Source organism: Cavia porcellus, unplaced genomic scaffold (assembly GCF_034190915.1).
Source record: "Cavia porcellus strain 051 isolate PalLab524CR breed Dunkin Hartley unplaced genomic scaffold, mCavPor4.1 scaffold_13, whole genome shotgun sequence".
Classification (NCBI taxonomy): Eukaryota; Metazoa; Chordata; class Mammalia; order Rodentia; family Caviidae; genus Cavia; species Cavia porcellus.
In genome coordinates this window covers 59,971,824-59,995,744 of record NW_026947496.1, presented here as the reverse complement: position 1 = coordinate 59,995,744, position 23,921 = coordinate 59,971,824, and positions in this window count along the sequence as shown.

Here is a 23,921-nt window from a genome sequence, read left to right as displayed (position 1 = left end):
TTCTTGTTATATTTTATATAGTTTATCACCAGATATTTTCTAATCAAATCCATGTTTTCTTATTGTATTATTTGCATATAATATTTTGCCTGCCTTTGCTTGGTAAGATAAAATTTTTAAACTAGCAGAAATATAAAGAATGAAGATTTTGCACAAATGTAACTGACAAATGCAATAAAAGGATTAAAAACAAATCAGATTGCATATTATAGAAAATTCCAAAGATCGTAGAAGTTCAGATTACTTATCTTGCTACTTATTTTCTGAAATTATTATTATTATTATTTTATTTTATTTATTTATTTATTTATTTTTTGCAATTCTGCTATCTTCAGTAGGTGTAGCCCATGGTGCTTTCATTCTACAGTGGCAAATTCAAATACTTGCAAGAAAAGACAAGGAATCTAGCACCTGGTATATCTGCTACTTGGCCCTCTACAGACAATGTTTGTAGATTCCTAATTTATGAGAGAACAATAGTCAAAACCTCTACATAAGTAAAATTAATACACATAATATCTACTATTGTTGAAGGATGTTGATACCCACCTATGACAATATATTTAAGAATGTATGTTAATTTTATTATTTAATACAAAGCAAAATGTGATAGCAACATTTTGACATTCTCTGGGAGTGGCCCTACCACCCATCATCCTCATCAAGGCAAGAATAAAGGAATCATCTGTTATGTTTAGTCATCTGTAGTTTTACTGTGATATACTTGCTATGTCATTAATTTCATTTTTAAATCTGGTTTTGATGTTTTCTGTCAACTAATCTTTTTTTTAACATATTCTAGGAAATTCATAGCACTTCTGTCTTCAAATGTTTCTCTTCTTTAATGTCTATTTTCTATGTAAGATACCAACTTCTTCTGGTCACTTTGTCTTTGACGTATTTTCGATTCCATATTTTCTCTAGTCCATATAGATATCCCACTTATAACCTCTCATGTAATATATAACCTTATATTTGAGCATTTTCAAAGTTTTCTTTAAATAATAGCGTTTAAGGTCTAGAAGATATATTTCACTCATTTCTAGTCTTACACAATGTTTATGTTGATTTGTGGTAGATTCAAGTTCTTCCATAATTTATTATTTTAGATGTTTTCTTTTTATAATATCTTGAAATTTATTCTGTTGTCTAAGTTCTTGTCACTCCGTTTGTTGCACTAGACTTCATGAGAAGTTATTTAGCTATTAAATACTAAATTCCCTTTAAATTGGAATTATATGCTTTATGATAGCTATTTTATGTATTATGGCATTGCAGAACATTCTCTAATAAGCAGTTTTACATTACTTATCAATGTAATTGCCTTGACCAGCAATTGACCAGGGCTTCCAATGTCACAACTTTCTGCAAATATGCAAATTCTAGCTCTGTGACTCAGACTGGAGGATAACCTCTTGTTCCTTGGTGCATGTTCTGCCATAATTCTTTGAAATTCTTTGCTGAACTCATCTTCCCTTATTTGGGCCTGTGGGGAATCTATACTGGCTGTTAAAAATACGAATATTTTCAAGAACATTTTGTGTATTTACCTGACTTTTTATATGTATGAAGTGGTAGATATATTCGCTGACCTCAATTTGCACATTGAAATGAACCAAGTTATTTTTATAAGCAATTATGATAATATTATACTTCTCTAAAGCATTAAAAGCTTTATTGTACTCTTCAGATACAGACTGTAAGTTTTACTGTAACTGGAAATGTTTGGCTATTTTAATTTCTCAAGGCCCACACCACAGAATTTTTCTCTTTCCTTTCTCAACTTTAACCACTCTGGCCTTTTCTCATTTGCCAAATGCTTTCAAATTATTTTCGATACACAAGTTGTAACTTTTGGGCCTGGAATATTCTTACTTCTTTTCTATGATATTCAGCTGTTCATTTGTGAAATAAAACACCTGAAATAAAAAACTTGAAAGTTGAAAGATTTTTTTTAGTTCACTCTTTCAGGGGTTTCAGTTCCTGGTTTGCTCCATTACTTTTAGGTATGTAAAGTAGAAACCTCATGGTGGAAGGGCAAAATAGAGGAAAGCTTCTCAGCTCATGGCATGAGCAAGGAGAGAGGGATGAAAGAGCCAGAGAGGAGAAGACCGGGCAGGATCTGACCCCAGAAATCTATTTGCTTAAACTGGTCCCATTCCTAAGAGCCCAGTCAACCATGAACTCATGAATGGATTCATACAACTATAGTTTTATTACTTTTGATGCCATCACCTTTATAGGCGCCACCTCTGAACACTGACATGTAGGATCAGTCCCTCAGTATGTATGCCTCTTGGGGACATTTCATATTTAAAAACACCACGTCCCCCCTCTGAGTTCCTTAATACTTATCAACAGTTTAAGCACTCCTTCCTTCAAGTTTTCTCTGACACTCTAATATTGGTTTAGGTTTTTTTACTCATATGATTAATTTGTTTTTATGGCTTGTAATTATATGAGCCACACTGTGGTATTTTAATATTCAGTCCCTCCTCTCAGCTCTAGATTTCAAGGCCTTTGAAAGCAGTAGACTGGGAATAATGCTTGCATTGATCCAGATCTATCCCCCAAATAAGGAAAACTGTGAGGAAAATGACTTCCCTCAGGATAACTAAAGGAAGATTCCTGTTTGTGAGTCAATATCGTACAGTGTGGATAACCTTGAACAATATACACCTAACCATTCTAAATTTAAAACTTCTGTATTTTATTCTGAATTTGGCCAGTAATGCAATTTGAAAATTCATGTATTTATTTCATACTATTCTTGACAGAAATTGAAAAAACTGAGAAACGAATACTTTTTAATGAGAAAATTTAGAAAAGCCAGAGTCACCCTATTAGACAGAACAAAAGTATATTATCACATAGATAGAACACCAATGGATTCACAGGCCATCTGTTCTGCCATCTAAAGCTAATTAAGTAAAAAAAAATATTGAGCAATTAAGAAACAACCATCAGCCTAACATCTGAATCAAGAATGATTTGACAATAAAAACCATAGCTATTACAAATGTACTTAATTAGAAAGTGCCTAAGTAAAAGTCTACAAGTCATTGAAGTAGTATTGGAAGAATGAAATATGGTGCATAAATATTAGTGGAAAAATTATCAATGAGTAACTATTACCTGTAACCTTATATTACAGGATTGAATTTTTTGCACCTAAGAGAGTAGTACTCAATGTTTAATAATTTTAGAATAACGTATCATGGATTATTAAATATTGACATACACTTAAAAAGTAGAATAGTAGAAATAAATCAATTTTATATGTTGAATCAGTTTTTGTTTTTCAACTAAGGCTCAATAAATTCACATTAATTATTTAATTTTCAGTGAAATTATACATGTCTGTTGGTGCTTTGTAAGTGTGAAAATAAAGTATTGTTCTCTTAATGTAATGTTTTTATGTATATATGTTTAAAATTTATAAAGTATTTACACATACAGGTATCATTTGACCTTTTAAAAATCTTTTAAATTAGTGAAGTATGTGGCAGTAGTCTTATTTGACAAAATAAGAATTAAGATATGGATTACATCATGGGTTAGAGGTTGCATAGATGGATTTTTTTTTTTTTTTTTTTTTTTTTTTTGGTACCGGGCATCACACTTAAAACTGCATGCTTGCCAGGCAGGCGCTTATGCCACTGAGCTAAATCTCCGGCCCCTCATAGATGGATCTTAACTTAGAAATTCTGGCTCCTAAATCCCTTCCCACTTCATTATGTATTTTATATTTATCATATAATTAGCAATAATTATATAATTATTTACTTACAATTTATATTATATTAGAGTTTGAAACAGGTTTTTATTTATTTATTTTTTTATTTTGAGGCAGTTTTAGCTGTCTAGGTTGCTATGTTTCCCAGGCTGGGCTAGGAATTATAATGCTCCTGATCAAATTTCTAGTGCTCTGTTATTACTGGTGTGCACAATTATATCCAGCAGCACCTTTACATATTTAATTTTGATAGTTAATACTCACCTTGGTAGTATTATGGAAAGCTTTTTTTTCTATAAGAACAATCACACCTCCTAGTCAACTAGAAGATTGCTGAACCTATACTATCACAAATTCTTAAATAGAAAAGTCATAGTTCTTACATCAAAAATATAGTTTAAGAGCAGAGTTTTCAATATAGGAGCTGGTTTTTTAGAAATTTATGAAACTACAGGATATGAAGGCCATAAGAAGACAGAAGACAGTCTTACCAAATATACTCTTTCATAATTATCAACATTGATTTTATATATATGCTAATAACAAATGGTTCTATCTTAAAAACAGTACATGGGAATATGAATATTTCTTTAAGGAATACTTGTAAAAAATTACACAATATAGTTTTAGAACACAGCTGTAGTTGATCTTTAAATATGTACAAGATTATTTAAAAGTGATTTGACTTCTTAAGGAAACCAAAATATCAAAATCTAATAATAGTTTAGACTTTTACTATCTTAATTAGACAAAACCATCAAATTCTGTCCAATGTTATTCTAAGCTAAGTAACATACAAAACAATCTTATATCAATGTCAAATTGGATATTTAGAATTTATATTCAGAATTAACAATATTAACTTTGCTCAACATTTGATCTTGAAAATAAACAGTACTATTATGCCTCAAACTGATCCACAATGAGAAAAATCAACAGTGATGTTATCTTCTAGTGTGGGCAATTGTCTCCTCTGTGTTCACAGCTGAAGCTTAGACTTCTGTTTAATATGAGCTCTGGCTAGTTAACCCTGAGTCAGTCTCTACCAACTTCCCTTTGTAACAGAAATTAAGATACAATAAAACACAGCATCATAAAAATTATGAATGACAGACACTTTATTATTAGAAAATGGAGGAATTTCCACTAACTCCAAAGCCAGTGGAACTCGATTGAGAGGATTCAAATGGTGGTTTCATGAAAGAATAGGCTCATGTAACAGAAAAAGATAGTAAGATACTTTGTTTTTCTTTTCTCTTTCCTTCTATAGTTTCCCTTAGTCTGCCTGGTGTATCTGTGAGCTAGGTTGATAGTAAAGTGATTGCTTCAACTTAAACAAGAAGCGCCCAACTAAATTGGATCAGCATAATTCTGGGGCAGAAGATTCACCCTGGGGAGGTGTGTCACCAAAACAGTACAAAATGAAAATAAAGAAAAAAGCTCTATTTTTGTTTCTTCAGAGACACGTCAGCCTTTACCTGGGGTATCCTTTCCAGGCTTCCATTTCAGGCTCTTCATCCTTCCAGCAGAGACTCTTAGCCTTTCCTCTCAGACTCTTTGGCCTCCTGATGTGGACTCACACGGGACACTTTGCTGAGCTCTGGCCTTCCAGTGGAGCCATTGGATCTCCTGTGCACAGGCAGGCCTTTTATACTCTCCCACGCTCCACTCTGTGGCCTGCCACCGTGAGCCAATCTCGTAAATTCTTATATATTTGTATATCGTGTGTTAAATATTTCTCTAGTGAGCACTGACTGATATTGATCAGGATATTATATATTTGTTGATACTACATATGGTTTCAATAATGTCAGTGTTTCTTTTCTGGTAAAACCCAAGGAAGTAGGAAGTTGAGAGTAAAGCTTTTAAAAGGAGATGCATTTCATTCCAGAAAGGTTAGCTATCAAAACAAAGTGGTATGGGATGAGACAGAAAGTGGAGAAGATATGGGAACAATACACAAAATAGAATTCCATGCACTGATTTAAGTTGTTTTGTAAGAACTCCAGAGGATGCAGTGAAAGACATTCCTTTTAATTCCAGCAGAAAAGATACTGGGAATTGAGCCAAGCATTGTGCATTGCAATTTACTTTTCATCTATGAATTATCTAAGAAGAATATTTGACTTACAGTCAAATGTACAGTGGTGGGACCAAAGACATCCCACCGATTAGTGGTGCTGTAAATAGAATAATCTTCACTCACAAAATAAGAAAAACAAAGCCACATGTGTCTTATTAAAATATAATTGCCATGCAGAGAAATGGAAACTAAAATATTATTCTGCAATATGATTTGAAATGCTAAAAAACATGATTTATTAAAGAAACCCAGAAGATGTTAAAGTATTTCAGTTGAATTAAACCTCAAATTTAACAAAAGATGCATATAGATATGTATATTCAGTGAGTATGGAGAATAAATGAAGTTAGAGCTGAGATAGAAAGAGACTGAGAGTAAAATGAGACCTATAGACCAAACGTTAACTGTTAAAATTTGATCAGAAAGGATAGTAAATATGGTCAATTTTAATGCAAAAATGTATTTAGATTTGCATCAGAGACGATAAAGACGCAAATCAGTATTGTATCAAGTAACACTATTCATGTGTTACATGAAAATAAGATATCATTCCTGAAAACAAGGGAGAAAGACTAAGAGAATTAAGAAACTATTAGAAAAAAAGTGAAGTACTATATGAAATTTATAGAATTTAAAATTTACATATGAGTTTTCTCAAAGAAAAAAGCTGAACATTTTGAGGAGAAATAATCATTAAAAAGTGTTTCTAATGAGGAAAGGAGAGATTGCTAAAAATTTCCACAACTAATAAAACTGAGATTTTAACAGAAAGGCGCAAAAATATCCCCAGAAAATAAAATTCAAAGAAACCACTCAAAGCAAAAATTTCTATAAATTTTCAGATAATGAAGCAAGACAGGGATGTAAGTTGGTTTCAGATTTCTTTACTGAAATGTTAATTACATAACAGCAATTGAACAATATCCTTAAATTTTTGATATGGTAAATATGAGACCTAAAATACAGACTAAGTATTTCTCCGTGTATTGAAGCAACAGGAAGACATTCTCAGACACAAAACTGGTTAAAAATGTAGTTTATGTTTGTGAGTTTCCTTAAAATAAGACTAAATCCATATTAAAGCTATGAAATGAGTAAATTTTATATTAAGAATAAAATTACGTCAATGATTCAATGACCGATTTAAACTATTTAAATAATTATTTCATATGTTATAAAGCCAAAAGTAGTTGATGAAATGAGATGTTTTATGTAATAATAACTTAATAATCATTTACTTGTAAAACAAAATCTTCTAAAATGAGCAATTTGAAAAAGAGAAATATGAGCTTTTGATATAAGTTGTCTTTTTTGAACAGATAATAAAGAAATAAAAAGAACCAATTTCATGAAATAGAGAATGATTGATTAATAGGGGTTATCATGAAAGCCAAAAGCAAATGCTTAAGAATTTAAAACCAGAATAATTGCTTCCAAATGCCTGGCCATGAGCCAAAAATAACACAGAAAAAGATTTCAGAAACCATAAGATAAGATTCACTTATGCAAACAAGTATGATAACATTAAATTTTTATATTGGAGAAAAAATATAATTGGATTGAGCTTATAATTCAATATGTAAGTATATAAGCCACACCCAGAGAAAATAATAAACATAAAATTATGCTAAATATAAAAATTAAATAATGAAAACAATTTATCCTGAAAAATACAATAAAACAAAGCAGTAGGAAACTACTTCAGATAAAGTAGAAAGCAAGCGTACTGGGTGATGCAAAAAGTATCTCTTCATTATGATGTAGATAAACTACTAGCAAATATATAGCTAAACAAAAATGAAAATGAAAATTAAATTTGATAAAGAATAATGTGAGAAACCTTGAGCCACCAGATATTCATTTATTCTATATTTCAATGAATATCTGAATCATTGATTGTAATATATACTTTGTTTTAGGCACTTCCACAAAGAGAATGAAAACACCTTTAATTTTCTGAATTATTTTGAAAGAATCAATCTCACTTATACATTAACATGTGAAAAATTAAACATCATAGAATTGCAGTACAGTGTTATAAAACTTTCATAATTAAAACAGCATCATACGAGGCACAATATATGACAAGGGAAGCGAGGCATAAATGTAAAAATTCGCATATACAAAATGTCAACAAATCATAAAAGATTTAAATATATGATATCCTAAAATGAGGACAATGAAATTATTAGAACCATAAAGTATATATTTAATCAATGAGATAAAATAATGCATTTTGATAAAACTGCTAGATTAGTGTTCATTGGATTGATACATTTGGTTGGACATAAAAGTAATATATTAAAACAAAACAGATAATATAAAAGTGAACATTTATATAACCTGTGTGTTTAGGACTAATGAGTAAAATGGGAGAAAAAAATACAGATTTAGTTCGGTGATTAAGACATCTAAACATCAGAAACATAAGAAGACCAAGAAAAAATTAGGTTAAGCTATATAATATCTATATAATATATATCTATATATAAGCTATATAATATCTATATAATTTATATAATATCTATATAATAGCTATATAATATAATATGGTAAAGTATTAGCAACCTATGAGTTAATAGAGTGAAAGTTTAAATAATATGAAAATTAAAGGTGAATTTCACTGGTTGACTTTTAAACATGTATGAAAAATGGAAAAGTGGAAAAATAGGTAAACAATAGTATGAGAGAGAGAATTTGAATTTCTGTATGACAGAGAATTTCTAGAAGTAATAGAGTTTCTAGAAGTAATAGAAATGAGTAATAAACAAAAATAGTATGAGAGAATTTCTAGAAGTAATAGAAATGAGTAATAAGCAAAAATTGCAACATTGTATGCATTTCAGAAAAAAAATTAGAAGATAATATAGAAAGTTAACTGCAGTTATATCTGGGTTTTAGGACTCTGAATGACTTTAATTTGGGGGTTTGGGGATATTGTTTTGTTTTCCCTACAGATTACTATATTTGGAATATTTTCAAATGAACATGAGCTGCTCTTTAACAAGAGAAATGTATGTGTACATGCCTATGTGTAGTATGCTATTGTCAGGAAATGATCAGATAGCACTCAGCAGAAAGAACAGACCATATAAAACCTTTCTGTTGACTGAGGTAGGGGTGCATTGCTTTTACTAAATGTACACTTTGGTAGCATGGGGAGTGGTCTAGAGATGAAGGTCCTTCGGGAAGGTAATTGATACACATTCAATGTAGTGATACTGGAGAAGTGTATCAATGGGCCATAACTGCAGATGTGTAAGGAGAAAGAAACGAGTTTGATTATATACCTAAAGTAAACAGTGTCCTCAGTGTCATGGAGCGTCTCTTGTCCACTGTTTATATGCACACGCATGTCTTTCACACTGCTTCTCATATGATTGATTGAAATCACATCACAGATATTCTAACTGGTAAAATTTTACATGAAAAAGTGAAATTTATACTAAAGAAACTGAGATGCTAAAATGGTTGATACATCACAACCCTCAGTGGTTTCAGTTCCTTCAAATGTGTATGTTTGTATCATCCAAGAAATCAAAATGACATCTGGATCCACGGTTCTGAAAGTGTTTTCTCTGACCAAAAGTAGCATTCTATGGGATTTTGGCACAAATACAAATTTTTATACCCTATCTATAGTTGCTGAATAAGCAAGATTGAAGAAACTTTAATAATGACTTGATTTTTTCATGCAGGTATAATTTCAGCAAATTGGTTTCTGGACTTTCATATCATATGTAATATGACAAAACATCATACACACACTCTGAAGTGAAAAGTGTATATCATATTACTTTGGATTTTTCAAAACAATAAATGATAATCTCAAATTCATGTTGTTTAAACAAGTATTTTACATATTTTTTGATCCCTCATGTGGTATTTCTTATGAATTAAAAGTTTCAACTTGTCCAATCACAATTGTTAGCTTACTAAGACCTCTAAGAAGTTATATGGTAAAGGAAGTTTACTTGGCAAAAATTATTTAGTTTTTCAAATAATGCCATGCAGAATATTGCACCAGGATTCATTCTACAGGAAACATTTTGACTACTTCTCTATGTCTAGCACAAGTTTCATTTTGTGAAGTAAAACATTAGTGATCAAAATGTGTTTGATTTGCTTTAAATCAACAATGTAAGAAGTGGAATTAAAGACCCATATACACATACAAAGATAGCCCATGATGTTGACATAAATATTACAAGTTGGATTTTGTATTAGGAACATTAGAAATATTGCAGCAGTAATACTGAACACTCCCATATATGCTATTCCTAGTTTCTTTATTGTGAATATTTTAGAACATTATAGTTCATTTATTTCAACTAATGAATCTGTTAATACATATTAATAATGTTGATAGTCATTAAAGTTTATACTTTTTTAAGATTTCTTTTGTTTTAAATTAGCAACTTTCTCTGTTCCAAGATACCATCCTGGTGATGTATCACATTAGTAGAGAGTAGTATTCTGATTATTTTTAACACCATAAGACTGTTTTTCTTTCTTATTTTTGTCTATTTCCTGTATTCCTTCCCTTTCCCTTTCCTTTCTTCCCTTTCTCAGTGTGCTATAAAATCTGCTAGTAGCAATTGGTGCAGAATACAAAATGCTCAAAAAGTCAGCAACACATTGCAGAAATAGCATTAAATTAAGACTTTAGTTCTGTTTAATACTGTAAACCTTTGAAACAGTTGACTTGATTTTATAAACACCAATTTCCACATTTTAGAGTAAATTCCAAACAATCCACTGTTTCAGACTCTCAGAAAAACGTCAACTATTTTAATTAAAAACTTTTCCTAAAATCACTTTGCTAACTGTAAAGCACAACTCAAATATAATAAAGATTATCATTATTGTCAAAGGTCAGCACTATAGGGACAATGTTCCAGTTATTCTTTTCTGACTTAAGAGCCAGAAAATACTGATTCTAATTAATTTATCGATGGTAAAGAGCAATAAACAGAGAAACATGAATTTTAAAGTCTTTATACAGGCAAGAGATCTTAATGGTGTTTACTTCAAATCAACTGAATAATCATGGGATATTCCCTGCCCAAATAAAATATAGGCACTTAACATTGTGTCTTCCATTTAGAACTTATCATTGTGAATGATATCATTATCAACATGGCATTTTCCCATGGGTAGAGATTGTTTTGAGCCAAAACGAACTTCTTCCACATCCATCAGCATTTGAAATGGTACCTGTTCTCCAAGTGGAATGTAAGTCACATAAACATTGTTTCGACAAATCCCTGTTGTGATGTTGAAAGTGAAAAACTTCACAGATGAGCTACAAATAAATTAGAAACTCAAGTAGCCTCTGTTGTAGAGTTTACAAAGGAAAAGATTTAATGCAGGACAAATAATTTGTAAGATTATGTTATAATACTCACCCAAAGAGTAAAACGTAGAAGAGTGCAGGAGATCTGCCCTACACTAGAGACCCAAAGAGACCAGCTGAGAGCCTGGATTCTGTGGCACTGCCCTACACAAGTTCAGGTGAAGACCTTGAGCCCATGACAATGTCCTTTATGAGTCCAATTGGGGGCCTGGAGCCCACGACAGTGTCTCATTGTGGAGTACTACCCCAAGCAGACTGCCTCAGGCTTCAAAGCTCAAGGGAAGATAAGGACACCTCTAGCCAATTTTGAGGACATGAACCTGTTGCCCAGCACATGCACAGACCAGGGTACAGTTACATTGAAAGGGAAAAAGTATCAGAAACATTGTTCTTAAAAAAAAAAAAAAAAAGCAAAACCAAAAACTTTGTTCTGTTGAAACTGTCTAGCTCTGTAACTGCTTTATGGTTGTGTAGTTTCTTGATCCCTCTATCTGTGAAAGCATAACTGAACATATAAGGTGTCTGACTGTCTCAAGGTTCGTGTTCATTAGTCTTATAACCAGCGTTTACTGAGCTAGTCTCGTAACTGAAGATCTCACCTAATTATGTAATGAGAGAACTGCCATGTTTTTCTGTTTCACCTTTGTACCTCCTGCATATGCATCATTTAAAAGTACTAGCTCATAAGCACTGTGCGCCTGGCTATGTTAAGGGACAGATCCCAGCCAGGAACTTAAACCTGCTCACTGCCTCCAAATCCTTGGCGTCTTTTCATTGTTTCTGCTTGCTGTAGAAACACTAGTACACATGCAGTAGTTCAGTCAACACAGAGAAAGTAAATATAACTATCAGTATAAGAATTAAACAGTAAAGATTTAGGCTACGTGCTTGCTGCTGTCTGTCCTTTGAACTGATGTCTGCTCTGTGTGCGTTCTTTTTCCTGGAGGTCTCACCTGACGAAGTACCTTTTTAGGCCTCCAGCCACAACGTTTGTGCAAATTCGAATCAGGGATGTGCACTGGGATGAGCCAAAGGTCAGTGATGTGAGCTAGAAAGTCTGTGCCAGCAGAATGAAGGATATGTGCCAGCAGCCACAGCACGATCTGTACTGGAGCCAGGAAGCAATGCTCAAAGTAAAGACCAGAGCTCCCCGCAAAAGAACTGCAGCCATCATCAGTGATAGTGAAGACCTGACCTCCTCCAACAAAGCTAACAGCTAAGTTCATATCAGCAAAACTAGTAAGACATGCTTCTGTATGAGAATCCACAGCTCACCATCTTCCACTATGGTTTTATTTTATGCTGTTGGCAACGACCCTTAGGACCACACTGATTTAGTTCATCTGGGCCTTCAAGCTGGCCATTAGTTAATCCACCACAGCCTCCATAAGAATTAGTATGACATTTGCCTCTTTGGTTTTTCATTCCTTCATTGCAGTCTGTGGATTCCGTCTCTTCTTTCTAGGGGATTTCCCCATCTTACAAATTACAGATTGTTCTGTACAAAATGAATATTTGATTTTAATAAATTCTGAAAGGACTCTGAGCCATTTTCTTTTATCCCTGAAAATTATTTTTAAAATTTTTATTATTGTTTATATTCTTAATTGGAAACTGGTACATGTACATAACATATTTTAATTCCCCATTTTATTTCCTTCCCCTCCTCTCTTCTCACTCTCCCCTCCCTCAATCCCTTTTCATTTTCTTATCACCCACACAAATCCACTTTCCATTTGCAGATACACTTCTCTATGACTTTTCTAGTTGACTCTTCTAACTAATCATGAGAATGTCTCAGATACTCCAGAGCAGTTCGCATCCAGCGGGGCTTTCTAGGATGGAGAGAATCCCCATGTTCACTTTCCAGTAGCAATTTCATATGACTGCAGCCCCTTAAAATGTGTCTTGTAGAGGTGAGTAACATATTAAATTTTAAAAAATTAATTGTTTTAAAGTTCAACCATGAGCAGGATTTCCAGTTGCATCCATTTACCTACAAGAGCCTCAAGATTATTCTACTTTAGAGCTGGATAGCTTTCCACTGCATGAAAAAAACATATATTTATTTTTTTATCCATTCTGTAGTTGATGGGAAAGTTACCCTTGCTTTCTTCTTGTCTCCTGTCACATGGAATAATTGTTCACTCTCCTCTGAATTTCAGCCTGTGAATTTCCTTTTTACTTACATGTGTTTTTGTGTACAGTATATTAATGGATTTTGTTTCTTGAGTCACTTTCCTTGTGTTTCTTTTTATTGCTGATTGGGGTGAAATAGTTTGAACTCGTAGGGGTGAATCCTAGCATAAAAAACAGAAGCAGTTAGTGGGATACATAAAGCAAAATAGATATTGTGAATGTGATAGGAGAGGAAACACCTGGAGGGGAAAGTGGAAACTACTATTAATTTCTTATTGTCTTGTCTTGAACCCTTGTATTGTTTTCATACATTTGTTAGGTTTGGATTTCTGTGTCTGATGCCATCAGCAGCTGTTTTGAATACAATAGGACATTCCTATTAGCTTGTTTTGAAGTCCTATACTGCTTTCATTTATTTGTTTAACTGGTTTTATTATGCTTTGCTGTTTGATTTCATTATATGTGATGGTAGGAAAAGCTATTTTGAAGAAAACGAGACATTATGGTAGCCACACCTGATTTCCTATCATCATGTTTTAAAATCCCATAATGCTTTTATTCTTTTGCTTTGATTGGTTTTATTATGTTGTGTTTTATTTGATTTTATTATGTCTGATAGTATGGACTACTGTTTAGAAGAAAATAAGACATTATAATAACCACTGTTCATTTCCTATTGTCTGGGTTTGAAGTCCTGAATGCTTTCATTCATTTGATTGGTTTTGCACTATTTTGTTATGTTTTATATTATTGTCTGTGAAGGTATGGATAACTATTTTGAAGAAAACAAGAGACATTATGAAAGCCACTAACCTGTTGTCTTGTTTTGAAGGCCTGTGTTGCTTGCATTGTTCTGTCCTAATTTTCTTTCTTCTGTTTTGTATGGTTTTATTCTCTTTTGGCTCTGCTGATGTGATGTCATACGTTTATCGATTTGCATATATTAAACCACGCCTGCATTCCTATAATGAATCCTACTTGGTTGTGATATATAATCTTCTTGATGATTTTCTGCGTTCTATTTGCCAGTATTTTATTGAGTATCTTTGCATCAATGTTCATTAGTGAGACTGGTCTGTATTTCTCCTTTTTGGTTGGGTCTTTCTGGTTTTGGTATCAGAGTAACCTCCGGGAATGATTTAGGTAGGACTGATTCTTTTTCAATTTCATTGAAGATTTTAAGGAGTACTGGCATCAAATCTTCACTAAATTTCTTATAAAATTCAGCCGTGAATCCATCAAGACGTGGGCTTTTCTTTGTTGGTAAGCTTTAATTATTATTTTGATTTCAATAGCTAATATTGAGTTATTCAAAATTGCTATATATTCTTGGTTGAGCTTTGGTAGTTCATATGTTCCTAGAAAGCTGTCCATTTCCATTGTGATTTCTACCCTATGTGAGTAGAGATTTTCAAGTAGGTGTTCATGATCTTTTGAATTTCCATAGGATTGGTAGTAATTTCCCTCTTCTCAATCCTTATTGCACGAATTTGGGTTTTTTCTATCTTTTTCTTTATAAGGTTAGCTAGAGGTTTGTCAACTTTGTTTATTCTATCAAAAAACCAGCTTTTTGATTCATTAATTCTTTGTATTATTATTATTATTTTTTTATTTTCAATTGCATTAATTTCTGCTCTAATCCCTACAATTTCCTCTCCTCTGTGAGCTTTGGGTTTAACTTGCTCTTCTTTTTTCTAGTAGCTGGGAGATGAAACATTAGGTTGTTTATTTGTGCTTGTTCTGTTTTCTTGATATGATAATTTATTGCTATATTTCTCTCTTAAGACTGCTTTCATTGCATCCCACAGATTACAGTATATTGTTTCTGAATTTTCATTGAATTGTATGTATGCTTTATTTCTTCTGTAATCCACTGGTTCGTCATAAGGTTGTTATTTAAATTCCATGTATTTATGCAGGCTTTGCAATTTCTTTTGCCATTAATTTCTAATTTCAGTGCACTATGGTCAGATGTTATGCATGGGATAATTTCAATACCTTTGCATTTACTGAAGAATGCTTTATAGGATAATATATGGTCTATTTTGGAGAATGTCCCATGCACAACTGAGAAGAATGTGTATTCTGATTTGGCTGAATGGAACACTCTCAAAACATCTACTAAATCCAATTCTAGAAGGTATGGTTGAGTTCTATTATTTCTTTGCTGACTTTTTGTCTAGTTGATCTATCTCTTTGTGACAATGGGCTATTAAGGTGGTAAGCTTATAATTGTGCTCTTGTGTGTTTGATTTTTCATGTCCATTAGTATTTGTCTTATATAGTTGGGTGCTCCTGTATTTGGTGCATATATATTTATAATTGTTAGTTTTTCCTCTTGTAATTGTTAGTTTTTCCTCTTGTAATTTTCCACCTAAAAGTTGTAGTGGCCTTCTTTATCTCTTTTAATCCTTTTTTAAAATCCTTTTTAATCCTTTTTTAGGTTTTGAAGTTCACTTTGTCGGCAAACAGAATAGTTACCCCTGCTATTTTTTTTTTTTTTTTTTTTTTTGTTCCTGTTGCATGGAATACTGTTTTCCATCCTTTGACTTTTAGTCTGTGACTTTCTTTTTGAGTCAGATGTGTTTCTTGTATATACCATATTTTGGGATCCTGTTTCTTGATCCATTCTGTCAGCCTATTTCTTTTGACAGGTGAATTGAGCGCATTTACATTAATGGATATCACTGATATGCACTGACTTGATTTTGCCGTATTGTGTTCCTGTTGTTGGTTTCCCACTTTCCTCCCTTGTTTAATTTCTTGTCCAGCCTGGTGGTTTCTTTTGGTCGTTGTTCTGGGAATTGTGGTCAGTTTTATCTCTTTCTATACTGTCACTAGGGTTGGTTTGGTAGATATGAATTTTCCTCAGTTCCTCTTTGTCATGGAAGTATCTTATTTCTCCATTAAATTTGAAAGACAGTTTTTCTGGATATGCAGTCTGGGTTGAAAGTTGTTTTCTTTTAGGACTTGAAATACCTTACTTCACACTTGTCTTGACTTAAGGGTTTGTGCTGAAAAGTCTGCTGTGATTCTTATAGACTTCCTTGATGAGTGAGCTGTGTCTTTTCTCAAACAGGTTCCATTATTCTGTTTTATGCTGTATGTGTTGGATCTTAATTATTATATGTATAAGTATAGATTAATGTTGGTTGTGACCATTTGGTGTTCGATATGCCTCACTTATCTGCATATCAGATTTTCTCCATGTGTGGGAAATTTCTGCTATTACTTCTGTGAAGATTTTTGTTGTCATTTGCATTGACTCCTGCATCTTCACTGATGCCTATAGTCTTATATTGTTTATCTTGACATAAAATTGATGTTGGGTTGTCATTTCATGTTGCTTTGTTATTTTTAAAATTTCTATCCTTTCATGATAGCTAATTGTAATCCTGTCCTCAAGGTCTGAGATTCTATCCTCAGCTTCATTTAAATGGTTTTTCCAGCTTTCAGTAGAAATTTTTGTTTCTTGGATGTCTCTTTGAATTTGTTTCTTGAATTCTGCTTGTTTTCTACATTGTTTTCTACATTGTTTCAATCAATTTCATGCTCCTTTTTTTTTTGTCTATTTCTTCTCTAGCTATGTTGAACAAATCCTTTACCAAAGCTGTTATTTCTGTTTTTATGTAAGACACTACTTCTAATTTGATTTCCTCTATATCCTCATAGATTTGTTTATTTACTTCATTTGCTATCTTTTCAGAGTATCCTGGTGTATGACTTTTAAAGTCCTCTATTTCACTATCACCTGTTCTTGCACCTCATGGACTAGATGTTTGAGACTGCATTTTGATTTTTTGTTCTGTCATTTTCACCTTCTGGGCCAGTATCTGGTTATTTAATCCCAATAGTCGCAACTGTTGACAGTTTATCTCCTAAGGTCCTAATGTGTGATTGATGTCAGCTCAAGTTTTGGGTGTATAGTGACCGGAACCTGCTGAGGTATTCTGTTTGGTTACCAAGTCTCCCATCAACCTGCACTGCCAGTCCACTGCAGTTCATAGTTCTGGGAGGGAGAGTGTGAGCCAAAGGTTCACAGCAGTGCTTGGTCTAAAAGATGGGGTGCATAGCTGAGAGCAGCAGATCGAGCCAGGGTGGGTGCAGCAGTTCTCTGGGTTTACTCACAGGAGCACATGCTGGGTCACAGGCACGGCTCAGCAGCCTGAGCCAGGAAGGCACATGGTGGTCATCCTCTGTGTGGTGGCAATGGGAGGGCACTAAAGCACTCAGGCATGGCCCAGTTGCCTGGGCCAGGACTGAGCTCTGTAGTCTTGCTCTGTAAGGTGGTGGCTGACAGGGGTTGGGGGTGCTGAGGTATGCTGGCATGCCCAGTGGCCCCAGCCAGGGTGAATCATTTTTTCTTTTTTTTTTTTTTTTTGTCTTTTCTTTTATTTTGTCTTCTATGTCAGTGTCCACCAACCTCCCTCATATATAGCTCTATCACTAACAGTGAGGCTTCTCTCAAGGAGGAAAGGCGATGTCCATTCCACAGGGATGTCTTCCAAATGTAGGTGGCTTTTTGTAGCTATCCCAAGAACCTACCTTTTTCTGGTACTTATGGTTCTGTAATAATGTCTATGTTAAATACCAGAGATGTGAAGGGTATGGAGCCAATTGTGTCCTGTGGATGTGGGAGCTGGGACTGGTTTTGTGTTGGTGGAGCTATCCAGAGTCCAACTGCTATCTCTTCTTTGCTGCTTCATATGCTTCCACATTATATGCCTTGCTGATTAGCTAGCCCCCCCAAAGGTGTATGTGCATCTGTGCATCAGCTGCTCTCCTGGGTCTTGGAGCTCCCATCAGGTGGTCTTACACTCTTTCAGTCAACTCCACCATCTGGGGGATAATGGAGAAGGCTGGGAACATTAACTCACTGTCTTCTAGCTAGCCTGTCCTCCAGGATGCAATGGAGGAAGCTCAGAGAACAAACTCACTATCTTCCAGCAGGTCCCACCATCAGGGATGTAATATAATATATACCTTTAATACTTAAAAACAATATACACAGTCTAATTCTTTTTTCTGTTTTATATATATGTTTCCAGGGCACTCTATTTCACTACAAGATCTCACTACATTGCCTACACTGGGCTTGGAATTGGGATTCTCCTACCTTAGTTTTCCCAGAGTGGTATGCCATCGCATATGTCTGATTCTTGTTGTTTTTGGAAAATCATCATACAAAGGAAGATTTGAGAACTGGTTTCCTGATATTTCAAAAAATTGGTAAAACAATCACATTGGAAATTCAGGTCTCACACCCCTTTTGTTATTATTGGTCTAACATTGTTCATTCTCATTCTTATTCTGCATGATAATCAACCACAACTTGACAAACATAACAGGACATTGCATATCACATACCCACCCTACATATGGTCATGTGGACAAGTGAACTAGATTAAGTGAAAACCATATCCTTTTGGCCAAACTAGGATTTCTGAAACACTTAGGTAACTCATCTCGGTGCTCAAGACTTTTGCATTTTTAATCTGTAACTTATTTTATCAAAAAATATCTCAAGGCCATCTTGTCTCTCTAGTATAAGGGCTTGATTGGTACACTGTACTACTTGTGAATTGTTGATCCTTACAGAGAGTCTGCAGAGTGTAATTCATCCTGTGTATAACCTTAGACACTAAGTATTGACAGTTTGCTGTATTATAGTTCTGGTGTTTTTTCTTTATTGCCTTCATATGGTAACCCTGAAGACAGGCAACTGCTACTATTGTCCTTGTTCTCCAGAGAAGGAAACCTAGGTGACCAAGAGGAAAGAAGCACTGTTAAGGTTTGAACACAGGAAGCTGTAAACCAAAGGGTTCACATCCTTCTCACTCATGGTTCCATAATTTTATCAAAATTGGGGGAAGGGGTTCATGTTTTCCCAGTGGTTGGAGCACTTTCCGTCTTTGAATGGACTTGACTCATTACATTGATGGTGTTTGCAAAACACTCTTGCTAATATTTGAACAGGCACTTTGAAAGAAAATAAAAGTGTGCAAACAAATATATGCTTAAAGGCTGCCTCTTTTCCTGGAAGCAGTGCCCTGGAGATAGCAGGCTTTGAAAATGTGTCTCCAGTGAAGGGGCTGACATATCTTCACAGGTCTAATTTATTCTAAATTGTTCTCAATTGCTTTCTATTTGAGAAGATGGCAGTACTCCCAGTGGTACCAAAATAGGCCATGCTGCGGATGGTTTAGAAAATAAAGTCATTAGATACAGAGGATTCAGCAGTGAAAAGTAATGATGATAGTAGTAGCAGTAGCAGCTAACATTATTAATTAAATGCTTATTCTAGAGTAGATATTTGTTCTTAGCAGGCTATATGATTGTTTACATATTTTACATTTTATCCTGGTAGTACTTGTGAGAAAGAAACAGTATTGTTTTATCCATGTTAGAGTTGAGAAAATGTAATCACAGAGGACTTTAAGTAACTGGTCAAAGGCCAATCACCTAAAAAGGTGACATTCAGGATTTCAAACTCAGGTAGCCCGCACACTGACTGGGTTTCTCCATGTTAACGTTCCTTTGGGTAAAGTGCTTTCCATGTAGAATATTGAAATCCTGCCTTTACATTGACTTCATTAGCAATTGTATTCTCATTCCTTTTTCTTCAAAAGAGGTTATCCAAAGAAAATAGGAGGAAAGGAAAATTACATGTGAAGATTAATGTGTTTCAGATATCACAAATATGAGGACATGAAACTTGGACTGAAAGCTGTGATTTTCTATATATAACAAAATGTTTTATGTTACTAGAAGTGTGAATATTAATGCTATTAAAGTTTTAAATAAAATAATTTCTTATTTTTTACCGGAACACAGTTGGAAGTAAGGATAAACTGAGAGATTACTTTTTTCCTTTTAGGATTTTGATACAATACCACTAAAAACTTTCGCTTAAACACTGACCCTCATTGATATTATTTTATAATCCACTATTTCAGCAACTTTCCATAGTTACATGAAAAGGTTTCAAAACCTCTAGGAATGAAACACTAGGTATAATAATTTTTGATAGAATATAAACATTCTGACTACAGATAGACTTACAGTATTGCAGATATTTAATTTTTTTTTATTTCTCATGACCTCAACAGAAAAATTCCTTATAAGTGGACACACAGAGAGCACCTTAAGTAAAAGTGCATTCTTCTACATTTAATAATATTTAATGTGCCAGGTAAAGGCATCCAGAGGGTTATGTGTTTTCTATTAGTTGTATTCATTTTCCCATAGTTGAGGAAAATGTTATGGGGCCAACCTATGTTTGTGTAAACAGATGATTTGAATTAATTGATTGTTTGTGACCATTTCAATACCATGAACTCTACCAAGGAAGATAAAGTTTATACATTATTAAGCAAAACAAAAAGCTCAAAATCAAGTCCCTTAGTGTTACTCTTGCATGAATAGAATCCTGAATGAAAATACAGGAACATAAAGTATTTATTTGGTGAAAACAGAAGCTGGAATTTTGTCTGACAACAGCAACAGAAACAGAAGATGCTGAAGATATTCATTCCATTATCAGTGAATCAAAAACCCTGGAGTAAGTTTAGAAAACTGAAGTTCTGCTGTGTAATCAAATCAGACATAAATGTATTTTTATCCTACAAATTGGGGACAGTAATAACCTTTTAACTGTTGTCATTGGATGCATAAGGAAAACAAGTCTCTGTGCAGATAAAAGTGTTCTGAAATTTAAAATATAGATAAATCACTACATTTTATATCCAAAAAATAATAAGCATCTATGGGTTCCCACAAATTCTTTCCATACAAGAGGCAGGAGGGGAAGGAATCATACCTTCTTTAACTCAGGTTGTTTCTCAAATGAGTATCCACTGCTTAACTTGACACCTGGATATGCTCATTTTATATCATCTCTTTCCTTCCCTTCTCCCCTTTTGCCTTCCATTCTCTTCCTTTCCCATTTTCTCCTTTTCTTTTTCCCCTTTCATTTTCCTGTCCTTCTCTTTGTCCTTACATTCTCTTAAAGGTCAAATGAAAATAAAACCCCAGTAAGTTACGAAGTGGGTAGAAGGACCATCAGTTGGGAAAGGTGCTTACTGAAAAACAAAGTCGATATTGAAACATTTTTTCTTCTAGAGTGTGAAGTTTGAAATAAAATCTGAAATAGAATCAAGAATAAAGAAAAACTTAAAGATACCGTAAGTGAACTAAGTCAACCAACTCAAGGAAAGCATGATTAAAAAAACAAAAAAAAAAAAAAAAAAAAAAAAAAACCAAAACCAAAAACAAACAAACAAAAAAAAACTCTTTTCTCTTCAAATTAAAATGTGTATTTTGACTTTTGGTGGAATTCAGTACTCAAACTGCCAACCAGTGTTATTGTTCATCATTATAAATATCAATGTAAGTACGAAAATTGGGTCCACATTATTGAGTCTCTTCCAAGAACGTTGAGTAGTTGCATATTGATGTATATGATAATCTGTTTCTGATTGTACTTATCCAATTCAGAACTTAATAAATACCAGGTTCTTAATAAAATTCATACTTTTCAACTGTTAAGAGAGACATATACACTGATTCCACAACACCTCTCTCTTAAGCAGAGATGAACCCTCCTATAAAATTGCTGCATATTCAGTTTTCAAGCAAAACCAAAAATTGCCAGCCCTCCTGAGGCAGGTAGAGTGAAGCTTCGACTTGATTGGCTTTGCCTTCTGCCCCTGTGATGGGTGGGATACACTTCTTTGTCTGTGTGGGTTGCGCAGGTTGGCCCTGGAGTCTCTCTCCACTTTCTCTCCTGCTCTATTCCTCTGCTCTGCTTCCTGGCTGCCATGAACTAAGCAGCTTTGCTCCCGCTTCAACTTTTAGCTGAAATGTTTTTCTCTTGGAGAGAGCAGATCATGGGTTGAAGTTGAGGGCAAATTAAACCTCTGCTTCTTTAAATTTTGGGTGTTAGGTATTGTGTCTCAGCGATGGAAAAATTAATAAACCATCTATCCTGAAATGGCAGTGAAAATCTGGCTTTCTGTCCACTTGGGGATCCCAACTGTGCCCTGCCTGAAAATATGACCATGACTATTTTCTAATGATTGGATGAGCTTAATCATCTGGTCATATTAGAGTAACATAATTAGTTCATTTACACATCCACTGTAGGACATTGCTCCTATCAGTACAAAACACTGTACTGATTCTTACATCATGTTCATAAAACAATGGGAATATCACTAAACTAAATGCAATCCACTTAAATTTTATGCTGCTGGCGTAAACAATGAAAGACCACAAGAAATGCCCCTAATGCTCATTAAAATGGCAAATAAATGTAAAATTCTACTACTGTAGCTATCTAATTCTAGTGTATGACTTTTGATTGCAGGACTCCCAGCCAACTACCTGGAGTCTGTATGTATTATTTATATAGCTACTTATCTATGAGTACAGATGAAAACACATGTCTAGAGATATGGAGAGTCTAGGCTAAATTATGTTAAAGCAAGTCACAGGCAACAAAGAATAAATGAATCAGATGGCCCAGTGATTCACATAAAGTCACCTTAAATCTCACAGATATCTGAAGTGCTGCCATTCATATATTTATGGGTTTTTTTTGGAAAAGAATCTGTTTTGTTTGGCAGCCAGTAATTATTTACACTGAATACTCAAACTCACGTTAGGCAGTGTATTTCAGAATATGATTGTTTACAAAATAATAAAGCAATTCCCATGATTTACCAAATGATTTCATCTGAAATCTGATCAGTTTATCATTCTACAATATTATATAGAATAGTTAGAAAAAACACAAATTAAACAAAACATGAAAATTTTAGAATGCAACTACTTAGGTCATCCAGTTTGACATCAGCATTTGAAAGAACAGAACAATTTTTGAGCAAGAAATATTTGGGAGGGAAATAATTTAGTGTCTTACTAAATAATGTTATTTTCAACTATATAAACAAATTAAATTATCAATAGTGACTCCAGTTTGATTGATGATGAAACTGCAATGTTTTTATGAAAAGACTATTACATTTAGAGTAACCATGAACATAATATAGATAAAAGCTTTACATTTTAAAATTTTATTTTCAAACTAGAATTGCACCTAAGTTTCATTTCTAGTAGTTCTATTGTGTGGTTCTTTTCCGTTAAAGATTTTCTAAGGTTATATTATCTGACTTCTAAGAGATTTTCAATAAATATAAGTGACAATCTATATTTACTGAATATGAGTAAATACAAGTTGGTCCATTTTTACTTAATTTTTGTCCATTTATTTTATACATCCTTTCCCTCAAAATAATTTTTTGAGATTATATTCATATTTTACATAATATAAAATTTAAATTTGAATAATAGTGTAAAGCCACACAGCTAGTAACTGGGAGATCTTGAATTAGAACCTATATAATGTTTTCAGAATCTGTAAACATTAAAGCTAATTATACTGCTTTTGATATATATTAAAGCAAATTTTTAGGCAAAACATTCTGTTTTTACTAAATACTGTGAATAACTAATAATTTGAAGGATTGGAATGATTAAATTAATTTAAATTAGAAAATAATACTATACAAATTCACCTGGTTGGTGAAAAGGTGATTTTACAATCT